This window comes from Drosophila melanogaster, chromosome 3R (genome assembly GCF_000001215.4).
Source record: "Drosophila melanogaster chromosome 3R".
NCBI lineage: Eukaryota > Metazoa > Arthropoda > Insecta > Diptera > Drosophilidae > Drosophila > Drosophila melanogaster.
The window spans coordinates 27,441,727-27,462,254 of NT_033777.3; positions in this window are offsets into that span (position 1 = coordinate 27,441,727).

The window sequence follows — 20,528 nt, forward strand, 5'->3', positions numbered from 1 at the left end:
TTTTTGCATCCACCAATGACGCATTTCAGTTTACAGATTACTATCTTTCATAATATTGTGTGCATACAATGGGTCTGCTGATTAGTGATCATCGAAATCATCAAGATATTTAATTAATAAAATAGTTTCCCTATCAGATGATAAGCATACAGCATATTTCTTAGATACCAATACTCATTAAACTCAATGCTTGTTATTCTACAGAAATTCGGGCATTGCTTCATATTTGATTTCTTTAAAAAAATATAATTTTAGTAACATATTACTTTAACTTTTTCACAGACATAATTGTGTCTGCTCGTCGCTGCATTTTTCAGTCAACGTCATATTGATTTTATAATTTCCAATGGGTTCATAATTAGCTAAACCCATCGGTCAGCGGTCCTTTTTTCGAACTCCGCCCTCCTGCGAGTCCTGCGCCGCCAGACGTGTCACAAACATGCCTCTCGGTTCGTTCAAACCAGGACATTCGAGTCTTTTTGGGCCGTCGATTGGATGGGTGTGTGCCAAATCGAGCTCATCCGCTGATGTATCCGTTGCTGGTAGCGGGTGGCCTCTGTAGCTGCCATCGAGTGTGTCTGAGTGCCCGACAGCGGCATTGTTCGGTTGGTCCTTTTCGTCCTTCTGGTCCTTTTGCGCCGCTGCCATGCTACTCGTAATTATAAATGTCAATGCCAATTGGGCGAGAGGTTCACCGATAATTTCACACTTTTCCAATGGAAAAGCGACTGTGTGTGTGTGTGTGTGTGCTAGGACCTCTCATTAGCCGCAAAACGCTCGCAATGCAGTTGGCTAATTGAAAACGCGCGCCTAATTACCGATAATTGATCTGCTTAGCAGTGGAGTTGATTGCAACGCAGCTGCCTGATGACCAAATGCCAACTTCAAATGGTTATTGGCCGCTGACCTTTCACCCTGCCTGCGTGTCCTGCTGACATCAACTGCGGCCCATTAGAGCGAGTCCTGCGAGTCCTGCCCTTCGTCCTGCGCCTTTGTCAGGCAAACAACAACAATGCGAGTGGCGACCCTTCCCTGCCAGCAGTTTCAAGTGTTTATTCCTGGACACTTCAGGTCCCTCGCTCACTCTCCTTTCAGGATGTACAATGCGAGGTGTGAAGTTTTTTTATGGTCAAGTGGTTTGCTTTCCTTTTTTTTTCGTTCTTTGTTTGTTTGTTGTTTTTCTCCATGCCCCAAGCGGCAGGCTCGCCAGTTGTTTGCCGTACACTAATGACCACTCGGATCTTATCTGACACAGCTTGTTGATCTTGGCCAGGTCCTGGCCACGCCCACGCCATTTCCACGCCCTTCGCTCCACGCCAACTGCAAGCATTTGCATTTTAAAGTGAGCAACTGCTGTCCGCGAATAGTTTGGCATACGCTGGTCATAAATAGACAACCAACCTTCGCCAACTTAAACGCAACAATGATTTTGAAAAACATTCACAGTTTTTCTAGGTTTTCTGCTCAAGCCAGACTCATTGCAGTAATTAGTCCGTGTTTTGAAACTTTTATTTAGTTACATATAATAACCAAACTTGAACTTAATCTCGCATTTTAAACTTAATAAGTATGCAAAATGGTTTTAATTTGCTGCACACTCTGTATTAAGGTACATGAAAATGCAACCAACAAGTTGGCAGCAGTTTGTGATTATTTAATCTAAACTTATTAAAACAAATTAAAGAACAAAATCTGTAATTTACTGGCCAGCTCAGCGTGATGTGTGTGCGTGTGTGTGTGTGTATGTGTTTCGATGCCACAACAATTTTGGGCATGCTGCTAAACGTTATGTTTGGAGTGCCGTTCGCTCAGCGAAATTGCTGAAAAATAACTAAAACACTGCTGTCAGCGAAAGCAACAAAAAGCCCAACTATCCAGATCTGGGCAAAAAGTTATATCCACTCTCCATAAAAAAAAAAAAATGCAGCAAAAAATTGAAGCCGGAAAAGCTGGCACAACGCACTTTATTACGACGAAATGTTTGAAACATTTTGATGTGAGTGGACTTAATTCGTGTACACAACGCGTCGATTTTCTGGCGATGCGAGTAGTATTTTCTATTCCTCTGAAGGACCAAACAACCAAACTGCCACGCCCCCTCGCATTCTGCGAGATGGCACACGGCTGGAAAAAAGGCGGTAGTGCATTTCCCAGCCAGGGAATTTCGATTGGCAACATTTTTGCGTACCTTGCCAGGCAATTTTGTATGTGCGTAAGAACACTGAAAAAATTATATTATTACACACAAAATACATTGTTAAATAAAAAAATAAACTCCAAAGGTATGAAAATCCTTTACATTTCAAGGAATCGAAAATGGTTTTGAGATTGAATCGAAAATGAATTATCTTGATTTTATCTTCATTTGTAGGTTTTTTTTTTTAATTAATGGTAGATAAATACATCTTTATCATGATGCATTATTTTTAATGCATTAAAAATTAGTTTTTTCTTGTATCTGTATCTGTCGATTCGCATGCGAGTGTGTCTCTTGGTTTGCGAATCGCAATCTTCAATAAAATTGTTTCGGCTTTTATTTTTGGCTACGCTTTTCATTTGTTTAAAACGCAAACTATTGTGAAAGGCAACAAAGACACCAGAACGAAGGGAGACAGGAAGAGCATCAGCCATCCCACTCTATGGCCACGCACACGCTTTTATGCCCCTTGGGGGGCATCATTCCCCCAATGTCGAACAGCTCAAACCGTGCAACCCTGCAACCTTGCAACCTTGCTACCTCCCAGCCAGCCACCCATCCACTCCGCCCCCTTCCTTGGTGGGCACAACATTGTTGCTCTTTTTAACGCTTTTGCAATTGCGCATTGTATTTGTTGGAATTTTTCAGTTTTTTTCTCGATTTTGTTTGTGATTTTTTTTTTTTTTTTCAGTTTTGCTGCGAATGGACCGCCGGTAAAAGGGGGTTTTCAGCTGCGGGTTTACAGGACGGCCACTTTATTTTCATAGCCGCCTCTTTCACAGCCGCATAAAATGCAACAACAGCAAATTGGAATGTGTAACCGCAACTCGTAGTTAATTTTATTTATTTCCAGCTCCATTTTTTTTTTGTTTTTCAACCAGTCGGCCCTTTTTTTAATTGTTGTCCTTCAACGCTTTAAAGCCGGCAGCAACGATTTCTGGCCAGGATGTTGTGTGTGCGTGTGTGTGTGTGCGTTGGTGTCTGTGAACACAAGCGCATCAGGATTCGTGGTATCTATCCATTCGTCAATATGATTTAGGGACGGTCAAACAACTCGGCAATAACATAAATTAGGCAAATGCTGCAGATAAATTAGCGGAGCCCAAAACAATTTTACGGACTACCGTCACAAAGTGCAGCCAACGAGAACCGGAGGATCGGGACATTTGTTATTGTCCTTACCGAATGCCAAATAACTCATAAATGCAGTAAGCCGGGGGCGTTTTTTGGAGGGGAGGGGGGGGGGGCGGGGAGTGGTGTATTCGAGAATTGGATCGACAGCTGGCCCTGCGTGCAGTAGGGCCATAAAACGGGACAAACAAAACGCAACCCCTCGGGTCCAGTTACAGATACATCCGTATATCCAGATACGTACACAGATACGAGTCAACTGAGCACAACCCAATATTAATTGCAATATTTGCCGCTGGCGATAATGCAATGTTTGCCGTTTCGATTTCAAGGACATGCATTATGCGTATGCGCCCAACTAATCGTTTTGCCTGTTGTTCCATATAATCACTGCCACATTAATTACAAAATGCGTGCCATCTGCCTGCTGCACAAACTGGAGGGCAGGTGTGTGTGTGTGTGTCCACCAGCGGGAGTTCCATCCAAGGACTAGCCGCTCACCCGGGGAATGGCGGGCCACTGCTGTTATTTAAAATCATTTCACTGCAGGACGACTTCCGTGGATGGAGGTGAACTGGGACGTGTTGGGCCATCCCTTCCGCCTCTGGAACGGAAGCATTGCAAACGTTGCCAAGGAATATTTATTGGCAGCCCAGCGGGGGGTCTGAAATACGAGAGACTTTAAGCCTTTATTTTAAGCCATTACAAGCCCTGGAAAATCGGAATATCAGTGGAATTCACATAAAAATGGTAGAGGATTGCTGATTGCTTTACTTGTCTCTAAAGGGGCATCTTCTTATGTGTCATTGTGTTACCTCTTGAAATAAAAAATTCAAAATTTAAAACGCTCTCGCTTGATTATGAAACGAATTTAAAATTAAGGCCTAACAAATAAAACCACAGAATTGTGTCATGGCTAAGTACGAGCAAAATTTGCAAATAGCAGCTTGGCTATGAGGGAAATGGCATGCGGAGCCACTACTACTATGGGCACTCACAATTTTGCCCATAGAATCATTTCGAGAATTTATAATTAACAGATTCCCATGCACTCGTTGCAGACTTGGGTCTTTGGATCCCGGACTCTGGCACCAATCCAGTAGCAAAGCTTCCATTATTCTGTCATCCTGCCGGGCATTTTGAGGGCTTCATGTGGCCATGACAACGGAGTCGAGGAAGTGGCATCGTCTCGGTGACAAAAAGGAAGTGCAATCAATTTAAGCGGATTGCGGAATTGGGCCGTCTTAAAGGGGCGCCTTTAAGCTGCAGGCCATTGCAGGCTCCGGGGTTCAAAGGACATGGGGTAGGTCAGATCGGACACCTGTTGGCCGAGATGCATTCACGTTGACTTTCGGTAGTCTCACATCGCATCGACCCAACCGGTTACTCAGCCTCTGGTGGTGCGCCTGGAATGGGAACCACCCCAGGTCATGGGCCAGCAGGACCTTCTGATGGCCGCTATTCAATTTTTAATCGATCTGTGCAAATAGTCCTCCACCTCTGGCTATTCGATTGTCCCTGGCCGCGTTTGTGTGTGGACAGCTGGCCTGAGATTGGGTCGCCCATGTGCGACGGTCGCGGAGCAGCTGCAGGAGCGCTTTATGCCCGAATTACGCTCGATTTATGTTTATCTCTGAATTTACGAACCAGCATGTTGCCACCGCGACACCGTTCAATTCGACTGCACCGTACAACTACATGCCTCTGTCATACAATTGGGAATTGGAAAAAAATAGTTAGTTTTTAAGGCCTTCATATCTTTAAATACTTTTTATTCAATCACAAATGAGCCAACCATAATGCTGATATTAAGCTTAGTAATTACGTTCAATTCAATAAATTTGCTTCATTTCCATTTTTGCATCTTAAGCTTGCGGCATTGAAGTGCAAGTGAAATGCAGAGATTATGTTTTGGATTTCAAAGCTAGTATCATAATTATTGTTCTGTTCTCATGCTAATTAATCAATCTCGGGCAGTACATCGGTATATAATACTTCATCTTAAATTTCTGCAGGGTATTTGGTGGTGCCCTAAATCAGTATGCCCCTGGAAAATCTCTTCATTCAATGTATACACACCATGCACACACCATACACCATGCCACACCCATGTTGTTTGGTGCCATTTGCGGGCATTGATTTGGCTTGGCGGTTTGGGGTTCAGTTCGGTTTGGTTTCTGTTCGTTTCATTCGATTCGAGTCGATTCGATACCATTCGATTCGATTCGATTCCATTCGATCCTATGTTGCTTGTTGGTTTTGGTTTCTGTTCGGCGCGGAGCTCTACTGATTTTTTTTTCCACATTTTTATTGCGTTCGCAGGCTGGCCGTTCATTTTGAGTAAAGTCCAGTTTATTGCGAAATGAAATGCGGCAATCCCGGCCACGATTTCCTCACCACCTCCAGCCCACCCATGAAAGTCAGATTCGCTGGGAAGCTCTTTCGCCGAGCTCTTTCACGTGAATTTTCCATGCTGCTCGATGTTTTGCTAATTGCTGTTTTGTATTTTTTATTCACCTCAATTGCTTTGTTTTGATTGACTTATTTTTTGGACGGCTAATTGCGACGATTTAGTCCGCTCTTGCCAATAAATCCCCAATAGAGTTGGTAATGGAATTGAATTAGTAACAGGAGGCTGCCATGGAGCCTATCGCAAAGTTTGCGCCCTGAAATCAATACGTGTGAAAACAAAGGCAATGCGCAAAGCGGCAAAATGGGCTAAATGGGGAAAATGGGGAAAATAGGGAAAACAATGGGCCATATAAGAGGGATTACACACAAGAAAAGCGCATTTGAGCCAACTTGTACGTGATTCCGTGCGGAAGTGAAAAATGTTTGCCCGTCGTCAAACTTTTCTCGCACATAAAACCGGAAATGGGAAAATCCGAGGAAGCATTTTCCCCACCGCCACGACATCGTTTAAATGCAATTAATTAATTGCATTCTAGTTTGTGCATTCGCAGCCAACTTTCCTTTCATATTGTGCACAGTTTTCAATTGTTTCTAATGCGCCGCCCTCACGCATATCAACCCCAGTTGGAAAACATTAAGCCAGCCTAATTTTGTGCGATTTTTATGTGCCCTTTGCATGGCATCCGAGCGTTTCTGAATAAAATATCAAACCGATGACTCCGCAGATGCGGGTCGCATAATTAAACCGTAAAAGTAATTGACGCTTAAGTGGCGAACTTTTGAGCATAATTCACTGGCCGACTGGACCCAAAGTCCACACTCTATGGTTTCGGACCCACATTTGGCACATCATTTTGCTCAATCACGACAATAAAATCAAATATCAGAGACTAAACCCAGTCGGGGGAATACGAAATGCCAAGACAAACAACAACAAAAAAACGCGCTTAGGGGTAGAAAAATAGAAAGTTGCGAATGCATTTTATGGACTTTTTATGACTTAAAACTTATGTGGCGGACGAGGAGACGAGACGGTACAAGACGATGGAGCCAGGAGCGAGACGAATAAAAATCTCAAAAAATAGACAGGGCCAATGAAAAGCTTAACAAATGCCATATAAATATGTATCCAACCGAATCGGTATCTGTGTATCGCCGGATCTATGCCACACTTTCTGATTTTATGGGGTCAATGTGTACGGCATGGGAATGGGTCACCTTGTTATTGTTGTTGTGTCCCAGTTGTTTGAGTTTTGCCAAAACTAATAAAATTAAATTGAATTGCTTAAAAATTGCCAAAAATGAGACAAAATGTCGAAAAGGGGCGCCACAGGCAAACGGTTATGAAGCGACCAAATTGACGGTGTGGGCGTGGAATGGCATTTCCCTGTCCCCTTAGCCCATTTCGGCTGAGAAAACACCCAGCTTATAAGGGAAAACAGCACTCAGGCTCCTCGACCACGTTCGCGCATTAAAGTGTTTTTGGCCAGAAATTGAATATTGAGTGGTGGCTGTAATGGCGACAAAAGGGCAGCAAAATCAGTGTGGGCAGATGCTTTGAATATCTGCCTTATTTTTATTTTTATTTTTTTTTTTCATAAAATAAAATATGTGTAGTATATAAGCGAAGTTTTTGAGAGCTCTCATCTTTCCCGGAATGATCTCAGACTTTTCTAATTAAAACTGACTTTAAATTTTCCCAGAACTGAATTCGGTTACCATGGGCAAAAATCGAGACCCATCGCACAGACAATTTTAAATTGAAATTGACATTGAGAATTTCGGGCTGTCAGCTTGAAGATGCTCTCCTCAGCTTTCCCTGCTAGCATAACAAATTGAATTGCGCAGATTGGGCATGATGAGGGCAAGGACGAAGGAGCCAAAGGCTGCAGGTCCTGGCCCCGACCACAATATTAATGCAATTAAGAGCGATTCGAAGTCGTCGTTGCTATCCGCATCGAGGCTGATATCCGTGTCATCAAATTCATCGACGGTAAACGCATCAGCGTGTTGGTAATACATTTAAGGAGAAAATGCAATCAGGCGCATGGAAAACGATTACGTTTCGTTTTGAGTTTGGCATGACGGTCCATGCGGCGTATGCGCAATGTTTGATTGACAACACAGCGCCATATTCATGCCAAATGCGGAAATCTGTGCAAATTTTAATAATTAGTTGACTGCCGGCCAGTGGATTATCGTGCGACACGCACACATAGCCGGAATATTCAATTTCTGACCACAATGTCACGCCCCTAAAAAAAATGGATATGCCACAAGGAGGGGGGAGCACGGAATAAAAACACAGACGTGGGGGTTGGGATGCAAATTCAATTTTAATTCTGTTGATGAAAAATAATATTTACATGATTGCCGGCCGGAGCAGCAGGACATCGAAAAATAAATAAAATGCATGGCAGGCGAATCAAATTTAGCAATTCATTGAAATTTTAGTTGTCCCCGAAAGGCAAATAAACGCAATTGAAATTGTTGTATATTATTGTTTTTTTTTTTTTATATTTCGGTTACGCAGGACAATCAATCAGCTTGTCAATGCGGACATTGGTCAGCGGAGCGGATCATTTATTTACTAATATGTCAGCTGTGAAATATTTTCATTAAAATTCTAAATCAAATAACCGCAGAGGCGAGCAGCAGCCAACTTGAGCGTGCTAAATCGTTCGCTTAAAGTCTTTAAACCGATTCCAGCTGCCACTGGAACCCGAGTCGCCATCGCGGGTCTTGCAGCAAATTAGCATAGCCTAATTGAACACAAACGGCGTCCAATTTCAATAAGGCGCAATCCGAGAGTGGAGAACTGGTCGCCTAGCCGCTGGTCGTGAAATCGAAACCACCACCGAATGGTGGAACCAGCGATGGTGTCTGCGGATTACAGAGCAGCTGGCTAATTTGGGCTTTGAAAATATCACAAAAAGAGCAGATCTCATTAAATCAGGAATTGAAACTTAGGCAGTTAAATTTATCAAGGATATATCTTACAAGGATATTCTTACCAAGCTAAAATTAATTTCGTTATCCATTTTATTTAGAATGGCAATGCAAGCACTTTGATGTTTTGGTTATAGCAATTTTTGTATGCATTTTAATGACTTATCTGAAAATTAAAGAATCCAAGACTTTTAAGCTATAAAAGAGCTGATTCGCCATCACTAACGCAGACGGCATCCGCTTGCAATTTATGACACCGCAATCGTTCCCGCACAGAGATGCTGCTGGCTGGGCGGATCGAAAAGCATTGGCCAACCCAAAGTCAGCCGAAATGAGTCTCTTTGGAGCTCTTTATTATGACGAATGCTGCGGGGTGTGGTGGTCACTGGTAACTGGTAACTGGTCACTGGTCACTGGAACTAGGACATGTGATATGGAGGCGAGCATATAATCTGGCATAATTGCCAGCGCCAAGTCAGTTTTGAGAAGTATGCAAATTGCATGCGACATTAATTAAAGGAGTGCTGCTCGCCACGAAAAGAAAATTGGAAATAGCGATGGGTAGGCATAGCAAGGATATATGGGAATGGTCATAAGGATAAGCCTGCGGACAGTTGGCCAAAGTGCGCAAGACACCAAAACGTTAACAAAGTTGCCGGTGCAAAAAGAGTGCAATTCGAAACAGTTCAACTCCATACAATATTCTACTTTTTTTTTCCGGGGCAATGCTGGGGAAAATTTTTGATTGCAAATTTGTGTTTTCTTTGCCTTCGGTGCGCACTTGCTCCACCAGCCAGCTTACCTTTTGCACCGGTGGTGCCAAAGAAGATATATACCACTCCTTGGGCTGCCAGCACGCATTCCCATTGATTAACACTCATTCAATCTTTTGCCGTGCGCTCCGAAACTTTCTTGCACAGATTGAAATACAAAGTTTTTTGCTGAGCTTTAGTTGCCACTCTGCATTCGTCGTCCCTCTTTCGTTTTCCACTTATTTGGTTTTCTCGTTTTGCTCCCTTTTTTTTTTGAGGGGAAGGGGGGATTGGGTTTTTGTGGCACATATTTCTTTACTTTACTTTGCACTTCACTGGCATTGAAAGTCTTCAACATGAAAAATAGATTTGCCCCGTAGCCAAACATAAAAAAGTGGTTCAATCGAAAGAAACTTGCGAAATGATTGGAATTTTCATAAATCAGCAATAATTCCTGAAATATTGGAAGTGTCTTTGGCATGACGATAAGCCATTTAAAAGGCTGACTGGCCAGCTAAGTGGACCGTTAAAGTAAGTTTCAGTTTAACTGGAACTGAATACTGGAAACCGAAAACCGAAAACTTTGCGCATTTGAAGAGGCGGCTGGGCTGGTGGGCGTGGCAGCTAATTAAAGTCAAATGTATGCCATTGCGCAGACGTCTAAAGTTGTTTTGTATAGCTTTGTTTTATTCGAGTTCAGCTGCCAGTCAGAGGCTCAACTCTCGAGTTCAGATCCGTGGAGTAAAATTTTTAATGGGCCAAGCGTTTTAATTACTTTGCAACGGAATGTGTGGGTGTGTGCGTTGTATCTGGGTGGATCTGGGATATATCTGGGATGGGTTTCCAGTGGGCGGTGCTGGGATGCAGCAGTGGTGCAGTGCGCTTAAGCTGGCTGGTGGAACATAATTACTCGTCTGTAGCTCAACTCCCGGAAGTCAGTGGCAGCCGCAGTCGCCGCAGCGCCGGAAAGTATGCAGCAGGAACAGCGGCGATGGGCGCGAAATCTGCCATAAAATATTTATATAGCCTGCAATATATACCGCGTAGATATGTATGTGTCCGACATGCCCAGCTGTATACATACATATATACATTCACCTACATATATATGTGCCACTGCAAACAACAAAAGTTGGTTGCGCAAAATCAACGCGCTCGTTGCGAGTTTAAAGTTTTTCGAGTTTGTTTGAATTTTGTTGCTAATTAATTGCGAAAGTCAGTGAGATTTTCATACCCATTAGTGTGTGGGGGGTATATGGAATCCCCTTCTGTCACATTTAGAAAATAATAGGGACAGCCAAAGTAGCATGAGTGCCAAAAATTTTCGGCATTAGCTTTGATAAGACATCAAAAGCGCATTAAAGTACAGGGTATCAGTTTAGTGTCTTCTCAACTACCCAAACCGTTTTTATTTATTTTAGTTTCTCACAGTTTTACTTTTATATTCCGTTGGTACTTTATGTTTTATTTCGTAAATAGGCCCCGCAATTTTTTTATGATTTAACTTAGCTGCTTCCCTTTTTTGATTAACTGAAAAGTGGAGCACGGCGGCTGGGGCGTGGCACTCCCGCCCATCTGTTTGCACCGCGGGAATTGCCTGACTACCACTCCATCAACATGTATATTTATCTTTTCCGTACAAGCTTTTGGTTGGAAAAAATTATGCTACTTTTGCGGGTGAAAAAGTTGCTTACAGATGATTTTACATGTTGCCTATCGATTAATTACTTAGTGAAAAGTGAGTAAGTAAGATTAATACAGCAAGTAAGGTGTGTGTATGTTTCGAAAATGAATAATTTGAATGCGGCATAGCAGGTGACTGGAGTCTATTTACCCCGTTCGTCTGTTCTAAAATATTAACCCGGTCAGCAGGGCGCTCAAAAGTAGACAATACTTTTTGTGCATGCCACACACGCTCAGTGCCGAAAAAAAAGCGTGCGGAAAGAAAGGAAGTGGGTGAAAGCAGTCGGTTGTCGGTAGTCGGTGGGCGGGGCAACAACATTAAACTGCCCACAACATGCACTGGGCAAATGTTGTTTGCGGCACTCGTTTGCTGCCGTTTGTCGGTCGCCGCTCATAAAAGTCAAACTATTTTTCAATTTCAAATTTCACTGCTGCAGCTACAAATCTTCTTCACAGGGCCTAGAATTGCTGCTGCTGCTGTTGTTGTTGTTGTTTTTGTCAGAGACTGACCCACTGGCCATAAATATGCTGCGTGCCACCAGCAATGGCAGCGGCAACAACAACAACAACAACAGCAACTACCACAATGACACTGGTCCTGGGCATTTTGGCACCCCAAACCCAAAGAGCCCGCAGTAGATCAAACCGACTAGAAGCCAAAAAGGAAAAACCGTAGGAAAAGTGTGCAGCAAGCGGCCAAAATGGAGAAAAATAAGACCCTTGCAATCCTTTTGTGGTATGTCGCAGGCAGGCAAACTGGCTAGCTGCTGCACACGCATTGTGTTTTTGGCCAAAAGATGGAGTCAAAACCAAAACCAAAGGAACCCACAAGTCAGGCACTGAGAAAATGTTATCGAGACATGTTCATCAATTTTCTGATAGCTTATCGACAAGCAAAAGTACAACAAAAAATTTGGCAGGACACATTTTCAATACAACTCAGATTGCACTGATGCGGCAATTAAAATTCAATTTATATTATCAACACATCTCATCGCCCGCTGTCAATTTTTTTCGGTGCATTTAAGCTATTCTATTTGCACAATCGTCTCGCTCTGAAGTTTTTGTATTTGACGCAAAAATATTCATGGCAAACGGCCGAGAACGGAGAGCAACCGCAGCTATCCGACTATTGGCCATTTGCTAGTCACACCCGCATTCGAACACGGCCAAAACAAACATACATTACTTTTGGCACACATTTCGCTCTCAAGCTGTGTTTGTTTTCTAAATTTTGATCACGTTGTCTGGCCCTGACCTCGCACCCCCCCATCTCTGACCCCTCGACGTCCTGCTACTTTCGGCCTTTGTCCGCCCGCTTATTGTTAACAACTTTTTGGCATTTTATGTCTACATGCGCTGGCCATTGTGGGTCCGCTTCTGTTCCTGACCACTCGACCATATTGGGCAGTGTTGTGCGCGGCTAACAGCTTCGGATTTAACCAGGCCAAAAGCACCAAAAGCACACGGACACCTTGAAAACTTAAAGCGCCACCAAACGAATTAAATCACTCATGAAAAAGTGCTAAATGCAAAATTTGCATTTACAATCCGAACGCTGCACTGTTGAAATATGGCCGGCGTTTTTAACCGCCGTTAAGGGGCGGTAGACTGTCCATGGGGGCGTGGCTGGTGGACAGGTGTCCCCGTGCTTGCACACGAGGGTAGCATAAATATTTACAGCATTTTTAAAATGATTCGTGGGCGAGTCCTTTTGCCATCTGTTGCCGTTCCCAGGGCTGCAGCATGTAAAACTGCAATTAAGTTGTACATGTTACCCCCCATTTACTTTATTCGCCACTCTGTCGCAAAAAAATAGTGCCCCCAAAACGTAATCGAAAGTATGTCCCTCTATATGTGATAATCGGCCAGGCACTGGCAAATAAACTGCAAGTCATGTAGGAGCAGTCAAATAATACACACATACGTTGCCAAAAAAAAAAAATGAAGATAAAGGATGGAAAGGAAATACCATATCCCTGGCAAAAATGACAGAATGATAGACAAAGTGAAGATGTTCTTTGCATGGCAGAGCTAAAATTGAAACGGCCTGCAGATAACCGAGTCAATTAAAAAGCAATTCGAGTACGCAGTTAGCTAACCCAGTGGGAATTTTTGTGGATGACAGCCCCTGGTGATATAGAAGACTGGCCAAATGGAAAATTCATGACAGAGAGCAGAAATAATTACCGCATGAATCGGGGGAATCAAGTGAAAGCCGAAATGGTTTACAGTTTCGGCTTGCGAAAGTTGTCAATGTCACGACAACTTACTGCTAATCATTGTAATGCCTCCGGCTCAGTGAGACGACGAGGACAAGGCGAATGCTTCCAACGTAAAAGGATGGATGGTAAATAAATGAGTCCTGGCATTCCATCCTGGCCGCATGATGCGGCTGACTTGGCCAACTGTAAACGAGCAATAAATGCGGGCTCAAGTGTCATAAGTAGCTGACTGACAAAGCTTGTATCTGTATCCTTGAGTTTGTATCTCGACTCGAGCGGCGAATCGTGAAATATTAAATGCGCCCGTGTCGGTGGCATTGTTGAAATTAAATGGATAGCGCGGGGTAGCCAGTAATGTGATTACCAAAGGAGATCCTCTGACTCCGCCTATTGTCGTCTCCTGTCAGTTGGCTGCACTTCAACTTCAACCTTTCGCCTCCACTTAGGCACGCCCGATTGAGCAGCAAAAGATGTGACTCTGGATTTGGTGTTTTATAATATTTCCTCTATATATATATATATATATGTCTTTCATTTTTTCTTTTTGCCACTGTCATCGTGCGGGCTATGAAATATTTAGCCAATGAAGGGGAAAATCAAACAAGAGATTGAGCTGCGCAGCCAATTATGTGCCACGTCACGGGATTTTCTGTGTTGTGTTGTGTTGTGTGTTGCGTTCTGTTCTGTTGTGTTGTCGGTGGTTCCTACAAAATCAGCGCTCAGACTAATTAAACGAGAACGCAGCTCCGATGTAGCTTAGCTTTAACTACTAGCTCGCCAACACTACAATGGCAGCGCATTGGGTCATTTTGCAATTAAGCTGCAGTAGCATGTTGCCGGCGAGGGTCATAAAGCCTGCATCCCATGTATCCGCATCCGTATCTATAGCTTCGGCCATACTCCGACACCGATTCCGTGTCCCAGTCCCTGTCCCTGTCCCTGTCCCTGTCCGCCCCCTCCGTATGATGATGATGAATGAGTTAAGCGGCCGTTGCCATGTAGCTGCACGTCTAATGAGATACTTTTTCTGCCGCTGCCACTGAAGATGAGGATGAGTTCTAGGATCCGGCTGGGCATGTAGGTGGAGATGGAGCCGGGTAGAGCAACAAGGATGAGCATGTGGCTATGCCCGTGAATGTATCTTCATCTGCAAGTACACCATTAGTAGCGAAGGGTCAGGCGACGCCTAGCTCAACTGCAAATCATGACTCGCCCCCTTTGGAACACTGGGAGAAACTCAGAAATCAGTGCATAGTGTTGATCCATTATTATTACTCATTGATAAAAATATAGATATTTTCTTTTTAATAAAGCGGTCAAAGGGGTTTATATCATAATTCTACTTCTTATCTAAACCATTTATAAAGTGCCAGACTTCCTAACTCATTTGTCCAGTGGAGAAAATCGCCGTCATCGTCGCTGTCCGTCAGCTCTTTCAACTATGTAATCTATGGCATGTCAGTGTCTGTATCTGTATCTGTATCTTCAGCCATCTCGGTTATCTACACTCTCCACTCAGGAGAACGCACAAATGCAGAGCGTATCTGTGTGTTTGTATGTATGAATTGCTCGATGCGTGCCCAGGCACTAATTGCGTCTAATTGAATTGCAATTGACCGTGAGTTGGCGTATTTTTCATTCGTTTTTGCCGACACCGCCAGCGTCGATCTGGAGCTGGAGATATATCCCCTGGTTCAGGGAGAATTGGGGCAGCGGTGGGGCTGCGAGCTGGTAAACTGGCAAACTGGCAAACTGGCAAAGTGGCAAAGTGGGTGGGAAAAGGAAGCTGGAGCAGTGGAGGCGACAACATTGTTTGATGAAGATTTACGCAGCTGCTTTGATTTGTGTCAACAACGCCCGCCAACAACGACATCGCATTCCATCCCATACACTTGCTCATTCATGGCCCCATCTCAATCATTTGGTTGGTCATGGCGCCAATGATTTGGATGAGCAACTGCAGGGGCTTTAACAACTGGGGAGACAATTGATTTATAATGACTGTGAATTTATTTGGCCAGCTATGTGGGGAGTATGCGAGTAAGAGTATGCCTGACTGATCCAGCGTGGTCGATGAATTATTCGTTTAAATTAAAAGCTTAATAGAATGCAGGATCCTGAATATGTATGGCGGGCCAGTGATAATTGTGGGACACTTCTTTACTGATTTTAGCCTGTTTATATTGTTAGCTGACATATTTACTGCCAGCTTGTATTTAATATTAAATCAATTAGCCATTGTCGCGTATTAATAATTAAATTCAATTTGCTTTTTCGACGTCATCGACTTTCCATTCTGTGCTATTTGACAAGTGCATATAATTATATTAAACATTTCAAAGCGAATTAAATTTTTGCATAGCAAAAATGTGACATTTGTGCGTTGGGAAATAGTTGCCTAAGGAATTACCACCGCCACAGCCAAACGCCCGCTTTCATTGGCAAATTAACAACTTATACGCCAAAAGTTTTGCCAGCAAAGTTCCCCAAAAGCCGAAAGTTACCAAGCACCTGTCCCCACCGGCTGCCTGACAAAGTTGCCCCGGCAGCCAACTGACTAAAGAATCTTCGCGCTCTCATCGAAAAAAAAAATGCAGAAAAATCGAAGATGTGGAAAAAAATACTTGAGCGGTTTTCAATTTTATATCGCGTTGTTGTTCCTGCTGGCTGGCTGTTTCGTTTGTTTCCCTCGACTGTCGGTATGATTCACAATTTATGTTTACAACTTGCCAGCAAAAATAAAAATTGTATTTTTATGACGGCTTTTTTTTTCGAGGGCCCGATGGGTTGAGGCACAAAGCACACGGAGCAGCGACAGCTTTGCCATGCAATAAAATAAAATATTGTTGCAATGCAGCAATGGCAGTGCGGCCCCCAAAAAAGTGTCACTGATATGTCAAACTAACAAAACATAAAACGGGCATAAACAAAAAAAACTGAACAGAAAACCCGAAAAACCGAAAAACTGAAAAACCTGGCCAAATCCAGAACATGGGCTGCCCAGGGGCTTAGGATTGAAGGACCAAAAGTACGGGGATATACAGAACCAGCCTGATGTGGCACAAATATTTAAAGTTATCTGTGGAAACTTGGCAAGTTCTCGGTGCCAGAGCAGCGCTGCTTCTTTCCACTTGTTTGTCTTTGCTTAATCTTTTGATAGAAATTTGTATACAAAAGTTGTTCAATACCCGCCCTCGTCGCTCCAACCATTTGGTTTTTGGCTAAACAAAGTTTGCTACATTATTTTCACAAGCGCACGAAGTTGGCACAAGGTGTTTTTCTTGTCATTGAACTTAAAGGTGAGCCAGTCGACTGGCCAAACTTTGCAGCAGATCAGCTAGCCAGCGAATGATGATGATACTGAAAATGATGGCGATGGCAATGGCGATGATGATGCATCTTATTCTCGTTTGGCCATAAGCTATAGTTGGCTTTCTTTGTCACAATTTCTGCTTAGCTTGAGCTTCTCTTATAATTTACAATCGTGTACCGTAAACTTTGCGCTTGATTTACACTTGGCTGACGTCTGCGTTTGTTTTGTGTGGGCTCCTCGCTCCCTCACCTTATGTCAGTCTATATATACAGCTGTATCGTTGGCAACCAGCCCACTAGCCACCCACTCGGCAGGAGCAGTTATCCTTTGTGTCCTGTTGTTATTTACAACGTGCTTGGGCGGACACCAGCGCACCGCACAGTTAATTTGACGTGGCCAATGGCTTTTATGGGACGTGCAACGTGGCGTATGCGCAACAATTGACTGGCTGACTGGCTGACTGACTGACTGGCTGACCGACCCTACTAATTAGAGCCGCGACATTTGACATTTGCCACATAACTCAGATCCTTAAAAGGTGCCGGCACAATTAATGGTATTCGACGGAGATTCGTAGTTAACACATTAAAATTCAACTAACATGCAATTTTGGCTTGCTGCAACGCTCACATGAATAAATAGATAAACGATTAAAGGCAACTATTAACTGTACTTATTGCACTTATCGGATTTAAAATAGTTTTTCTGGTGCAAGGACCTTAAAGTTGAGCTAACAATATCACTTCATAAATCAAATTATGGGGTGAAAAGTTTTGAAAGCATCACAAAAGTCGCATTTGCTTTTCACACATCCACTCCCGTTTTTTATGGCTATCATTCTTTTGACATGGGAACGCTTTAGTTGACGATTTTCCAGACATGGCAAGTTCTTCATTTGGCATGCAAATGCAAAATTAATTTGCACAATTAATCAGCCACGCCATCTCTAGCTACCCATACACACAAATACTCGTATATTCTTGTACAATATGTAACCCCAACGACTGTCGGAGGAGCATTTTGCCGGGTTGGCTTTTGCAAAAGTGCAGTGAACATTTTCATTGCAATTAAATTTAGCACTAAAAGTTGGCAACAAAAAAAAAAAAAAAAAAGAAGGGAGAAAGATGTCATGTTACTGTCAGTGGCAAAGAGTGAAGTGCTCGCCAAAATGTTGCCATTTGCATTGCCACTTAAACACACATAAAGGCGGTCGCAAGAGCATGGGTGTGTTGGTGCGGCAAAGGTGGTGGTAGCTGGGGTAGTGGCACTCACACATAGATGGCTAAAAAAGAGGTGGGGGGGTGGATGTGGGCGAAGGGGGACAGTCGCCGGCACGCAAATCGAGTCAAGTTGAATAGGCGGAAGTAGAGCAAGAAATGCGATTGCCAAATTGAGTTGAAGGTTTCGCTTGACTGTGTTTTGTTTGGCCAACTCCATGAGCTTGACTGCCTCGTCGTCCTTTTGCCATCGCCTTCGCCACTGCCACAGCCAAAATCAGCAGTGGCAGCACCAAAGTAAGAGCACAGAGAATAATATCTTTGATTTTGAGATCAGATATTAACCTTAAATTTTGAATTATATACATTTTAAGATAAATAGTTTCTTGGACATCATCTACCTAAGATCCTTTGTAACATGAACAGCTCTGAAATATTATTTCAGTTAAGTGGAATCTTCTCTGACTTCATATATACATTGTTTTTTTTTTCATAAGTTCCATGTATGGAATATCAACTTCAAAGTGGAACGCTTTCGAATTGATCCGGAGTTTATCTGAAGTGCAGCGCCTAGGTTTTCGGTGACGCTGCTTCTGCAGCTCACAGTTCCCAGGCACTTGGCACTTTACTGCAATTTTGTAGTTTTGATAAAATTTCGCAAGCATATTAAAAAGTTTTGCCCAACTTCGTTTTTACTTTTGCACATGCCACACGGGGCAGCTGGGGGTTCGGGGGCGGCGCTGCCGGAGGGGGCGTGTCTCCGCACATGCCACTGACAGGCCAAAAGAGGAAGCTGTGCCTTATGGCTCTGCCAGCCACGGCTTGTTTGCTACTGCTGCTGCTGCTGGAAAAAAAATAAATAGAGTACAAAAACTATAAAAAAAAAAATATCGAAAAGGGAAAAGGAATGTTAAAAGCAAGCAGTGCACTTTGCTTTGCTATTTAATTTTGCCGCTCAAAGGCTTGACAAGCTCTCCTGAGCAAAATGGAAGAAGACATTTTTCGGCAAACTTTCGCGACTTGTTTATGCGAAATAACCAATTAAATTTGCAACAGCTCTAACTAAATAATAAGCTCACACAATGCTGAAAAAAAAAGAAACACAACCCTATAGCTATAAATATACCCAGACTTAATAAATAAAAGCAGAGTTCATAGTTCGTGGGTTTAAAAAATAATTTATTTAATTTTTAGCTTGCTTATAATGCCAAATAAATTTGTGAAAGGACACCATTTCCATGTGTGTGTGAACTCCGAACATAATTTGGTTTATTTCGGTTGCGTTGTTGCAGCACGCACAGCCAGCAATTAAACTCAATTGAGTGCTGCTACATTTTTGTTTAACAATTTGTGTGGCTCTCTCGGTGTTTGTGATTCTGCAACAAAAGCGCATTTAATTCGGCATAGCACAATGCATAAATCTGCTTTTATTGAAAAACCAAAGCCAGGAACTGACCTCACACCAAACTCACGCCAAACTCTGTTTGCCCTGCAGTTGCCTTCGGCCGGATTTAAACTTTAAAATTTAAATGCCAACCCCTGGCTTTGTTCCCAAAAAATCATCATCGAATTGTTGACCTACTTGAGGGGCGGGCCGAGTGTCAAGTAAGCTTCTGCTTCTACTTCTGCCGCTTCTCCTGGCCTCAACGAGACTGATTGTTATGTAAAGGCTTCCTGTCTCGTCGTTAGACTGTTAAGAGCTTGTTAGAATAATGACTAAATCGATGCACATGGGCAGAAGCCAACGCACGCAAGATATCGGTCGAATGTCGGTCTACACAGATTTTTGGGTTAGAAAACTGATTGTCCAAACAAGTTATACAACTTTATTTATGGCGCTTTGCCGACTGACTTGACCTTTTCAGTTCGCTAAGTGTAGGCTTAGGACGTGCTGGTCACCTAAAAATAGCAAATACATTTTTCTATAGAGGGAATATTTTTTGAGTAATTTAAGTGGGCGATGATTTTAATAGGACATTTCAGAACGGTTGATTGCTTATACATCCAATAACCGGCGACATCAAGTGCAATGCGATTTCGTGACAAAGGTCAGCCATTAAAAAGCTGAATTTTGGTCCAACTCGTAAATTATATTCTCATTGTGTTTGCTTTCAATACAAGCACGCACACACTTACACCACACCCACCACACACAGATACACTGGCGTAGAAAATCGCATTGCCAGGCTCTCGTTAGGCAGATGCATGTGTGTCTTTGTGTGCATGTGTGTTGTTTGGGGTAAGAAAAAATGGAGGTTCGCCTCTGGCCGTGTATTGGTTTTGTCGCTGTGGTTATGCGCGCTATTTCACAGATACACCAATACATGCACGGCCGCAGAGAGAGACACGCACACAGGCGTACACACAATAAAAATGATTGCATTGGCATGCAGGATGACAGGATGAGCGGTGGTTATGGGCAAAGGGCTGTTATATGTGGAGCCATGGAGCAGCCGGGCTGCATTTGATGGATGAGTTCGAAGCCATGAACCAGATGTGACAATTCAAATGCCAAAACTCAGCAGTCAGCACACATGCACACATGCACACATGCACACACATAGGGCAGCCCAGGGGCGCAGTAACTCAAGGGGAGTTGTCAGAATATCGCACATTTTGCGTTCCAACGATCCCCCTAAGTCCACGCAC